Genomic DNA, 5,125 nt, shown 5'->3' on the forward strand with positions numbered 1-5,125 from the left:
TCAGTGTAGGGTTCCGTAGTTTTCCGTATTTTTCTCAAAAACTACTGAACCTATCAAGTTCAAAACAATTTTCCTAGAAAGTTTTTATAAAGTTCTACTTTTGTGATTTTTTTCATATTTTTTAAACATATGGTTCAAAAGTTAGAGGGGGGGGACGCACTTTTTTTTCCTTTAGGAGCGATTATTTCCGAAAATATTAATATTATAAAAAAACGATCTTAGTAAAGGCCCTTATTCATTTTTAAATACCTATCCAACAATATATCACACGTTGGGGTTGGAATGAAAAAAAAATATCAGCCCCCACTTTACATGTAGGGGGGGTACCCTAATAAAACATTTTTTTCCATTTTTTATTTTTGCACTTTGTTGGCGTGATTGATATACATATTGGTACCAAATTTCAGCTTTCTAGTGCTTACGGTTACTGAGATTATCCGCGGACGGACGGACGGACGGACGGACGGACGGACGGACGGACGGACGGACGGACGGACGGACGGACAGACAGACATGGCGAAACTATAAGGGTTCCTAGTTGACTACGGAACCCTAAAAAGAGGCATCCATTTCGGCCAGGCTGCCAGCACGCGCGCAGCACAGAGGTTGGTATAGCCGGCCAGTGAGGAGGCACACTCAACAGATGGCGCCACCTCATTAGTCCATTGCACAGATAAAGTACTTCATACGTGAGAGCGAGAATATTTTTTTTTCTCTCTCTCACATATTAATGACAGTGACATGCACAGGCGCCGCCTGGCGGGATAAAAGGTCAGTGTGCCTCCTCATTGTCTTAATAAGACGTGTCTTCCTAAGTGCGTTTTCACATTATCCGATCCGATATCGGATGTCGGACCAATATCCCATACATTACAGGCGCCATCTTGGATTTTTTCTATTGAAATCCTTCCGACATCCGATATCGGATCGGATAATGTGAAAACGCACTAAACCTTGACGTTGGCACACCTCGGACACTGGCGATCAAATATATGAAAGAGGCGCGTTCCTAGCACACAGTCTAAGCTCGTGTAGGTGGTCTCCCTCGGAATCCCTAATAACGTTTGTTCGAAAATCACTTGGCCTAACTCATTTGGCCGAATTATGAAATGCCTAACGCTCTTTTGGCCTAACGATCATTTGGCATAATTTAAATTTTGCCCCAAAAATGACATTACCCAGAACCGATTCGCTGTTAGAAAGGTAGGTTTAGGTTAGGTTAGAACCGTGACCTCACACAAATCCGAATCGCTTCTAAAAAAGTGGGTTTAACGGCGTTAGGCGAAACAATATTAGGACATTTAAATTAGGCCAAATGATCATTATGCCAAAAAATATTAGGCAATGTAAAAATAGTTCAAAAAACTTTAGGGATTCCGATATAGATCCACTATGCTTGTATCAGTGAAAGATGGCAGGTCGACTGTTCGCGTTTTTGACAGGCGGTAACTGTGAGGTAACCGAGAGGGGGTGGGCGGCACTTTCAGCGGGGAGCGGGAGTAGCCATACTGTACGATAGTACTCTTTATTATAGTGACGTTGGTGGAATTATCGACGAGCCAAAACACTAAAAAAATTATTGAAAATGTAAGGGTGAAGGTTTAATTCTCATAGAACATTTGAATTTCGCGCAATTTTTTTGTGCCAAGATTTGGTTGATCATCCATAGTTCTGTCGTTAAGATATAGTACATTTCGTTATAAGTGCGAGAAGTATGTCATTACTTCACGAGTCCCGAGACATTTTGCCACGAGCGGCACGCGAGTGGCAAATCTCGGGACGAGTGAAGAATGACATTCTCGCACGTGTGACGAACGACGTTTTTTAATACAGTTGCGAAAAAACACTACTACTTTACTTACAACGAAATAAAACAATCCGAACTATCAATTTTCCCATGGACATTGACGGATTATTTGACAATTCAAAGGCGTATTTTTGAAGCTTTTAAACTTGCGTGCATATTTTCGAGTTTGCTATTCATCTAACATAATTTATTTCATTGGGTGCCATAAAAACATAAACATTTACGATTTGGGACGATTGTTTAATGTACAACTACATTTTAATTTAATCGATCCATTTATGCCCCGACGTATTGCAAATAACGTAAAATAATTATGACAAATCGCGTAACATATTGAGGTTTTTTGAACGTGCATTAAGTTAAAACATGGTAGACGCCTCTACTTTGAACGTAAAATGGAACGTATATACTTTTTACGCACTAGTTCGTAAAATACAACTTCTCGCACGCTAAACAGCCAAAAAACGGGCACTTTTTGAGCAACTGTATTAAAAAAGTTATTTATTTGACAATTACGTTGCACATAACATAGATCCGACTATATAAATAGGTTAATTATTATGTAAACACTCTTATCGCTGCATTTTGTTATTATGTTGATATCGTAATGACCTATTACCATGTACCTACTAGTATACATTATGTGCATATTCTTCATTAATATTCGTCAATACTTCTCGAAACCCGTTTAGAAAGAAGTTTGACTTCATTATAAGTTTAGCGATTGCTAAGTTCTACTGCTACCTACCCACAGTCTGATCAAAAAGAGTAAAAAATAAAAAGTACGAACGTAGTATCGTCCCGTTTTTAACCCCCAACGCAAAAACGAAGGGTGTCTGTCTGTCTGTCCGTCTGTCTGTCTGTTTGTCTGTCTGTCTGTGTGTGTGTCTGTCTGTGGCATCGTAGCTCCCGAACGGATGAACCGATTTAGATTTAGTTTTTTTTGTCTGAAAGCTGAGTTAGTCGGAAGTGTTCTTAGCCATGTTTCATGAAAATCGGTCAACTATGTCGCAGCCGGGGGTTTTTTCAAAATTTAAATTTTGTGGTTAGGTTATCTCACACATATTGATTTGAAAGGGATGACAATACAATGTTGCCACTTAATTTCTACTCTTTTTGGTCAGACTGTACCTACTTAACAACGGGCAGTTACTAAAAATAATGTTTAAATCTTGTCAGTAAAATAACCACAAATTTTTAATTTTGAAAAAAAAAGCCAAAAGTCAAACATGGCTAAGAACACCCGACTAATTCAGCTTTCAAACAAAAAAAAAACAAAATCTAAATCGATTCATCCGTTCGGGAGCTACGATGCCACGTAGACAGACACATAAACAGACAGACAGACACGTCAAGAAACATATTTAACACCCCGTTGTTTCTGCGTCGAGGCCTACTTCGTTTCTTTTAAGATTAGAATTATCTGTCAAACGGGTAAACAAAGAAGCAGTGGTCGTAGACCTTCCTTCTTCGATTTCGGCCGATACCACTGATTTCTTGGAACTTATGTACATAGTATTATAAGTTATAAGTTCCAAGAAATCAGTGGTATCGGCCGAAATCGAAGAAGGAAGGTCTACGACCACTGCTTCTTTGTTTACCCGTTTGACAGATAATTCTAATCTTAAAAGAAACGAAGTATAGTCGAGGGTCAAAAAGGCACGAATTCCAAATCTTATATGGAACGACAAACCTTTGCCCCTAAATTTTTCGAATTTGCTACTTTCTTTTAGTGACAAGATTTGCATAACCGACTATAGGTACCTCATTTACCTCATTTGGGCAAAAAAATTCCGTCATTATGTCATTATTAAGAACCGTTGCGGCAAATATTTGTAGATGTATGTTATGTTTGCAATCTGAGGGTCAGACATTGATTTATATATTACTCGGTAAGGACAATGCATGATCACAATAGATCAGAAATGGTCGCAGTGATACATAAGGCGCCCTGAAGCCTTACAAAGCTCCTAACCTAGAAGAAGAAGGACAATGCATAATAAGCACTACCAAGGAGTGGAATTTCTTGCCGGCGTCTACATTTCCCTGCTACCCAGCAAACTAATCAAGGGTGAACTTTCTTGGCCAGCTCACTCCATCGTAGGCCACGGCCCTGGCTAGTCTATGGCCATGAACAAGCCCATTTATATGTATATACTTTTTAAATCATAGTCTGTAAGTTAGATAGATGAATCCTACCATTAGTAAGTATTGAGCATGCTCAATTGAATAAAAACTTTTTAAATTAAGTAAAACTATTAAAAACCTGTTAGAAATAAGTAAAAAAGTTAAGTTAGAAGTATAAAACCGGCCAAGAGCGTGTCGGGCCACGCTCAGTGTAGGGTTCCGTAGTTTTTCGTATTTTTCTCAAAAACTACTGAACCTATCAAGTTCAAAACAATTTTCCTAGAAAGTCTTTATAAAGTTCTACTTTTGTGATTTTTTTCATATTTTTTAAACATAGTGTTCAAAAGTTAGAGGGGGGGGGGGGACGCACTTTTTTTTCCTTTAGGAGCGATTATTTCCGAAAATATTAATAATATCAAAAAACGATCTTAGTAAACCCTTATTCATTTTTAAATACCTATCCAACGATATATCACACGTTGGGCTTAGAATGAAAAAAAAAATCAGCCCCCACTTTACATGTAGGGGGGGTACCCTAATAAAACATTTTTTTCCATTTTTTATTTTTGCACTTTGTTGGCGTGATTGATATACATATTGGTACCAAATTTCAGCTTTCTAGTGCTTACGGTTACTGAGATTATCCGCGGACGGACGGACGGACGGACGGACGGACGGACGGACGGACAGACAGACATGGCGAAACTATAAGGGTTCCTAGTTGACTACGGAACCCTAAAAATGAGCGTTAACTCGCCATTAAACGTCAAAGTTTGGCGAGATGTATAAAATGTATAAAAGTGTACTTTATGTTTTTTTGAATAATAAATTTATAAAAAAAATTAACGCAGACAACACCGCAGTGCGAATGCGAGCCCGTGGGCTATTCCACCATAGTGACATTGACACAGCACAATAATAAAATAAGAAAACATAAATAATATGCCTTTTATTTCATTACACCAAAAACAAAAGTCAACTACCCACGAATTATGTTTATCGATAAAATTACTGCCCACAACCGCTAAACCGGTTGGTGTCAATTTTAGTTCCATTAATGTCCGTTGGACTTTGTTTGAGACCGTCACTAGTATAAACGTGTAAAGGTTTCGTATTATCCTTACTTTATAAATCTTTGTATGTTATGTTTACAATATGAGGGTCAGACAAAACAGTTTACAACGACCCCAG

This window comes from Leguminivora glycinivorella, chromosome 25 (assembly GCF_023078275.1).
Source record: "Leguminivora glycinivorella isolate SPB_JAAS2020 chromosome 25, LegGlyc_1.1, whole genome shotgun sequence".
NCBI classification, from domain to species: Eukaryota; Metazoa; Arthropoda; class Insecta; order Lepidoptera; family Tortricidae; genus Leguminivora; species Leguminivora glycinivorella.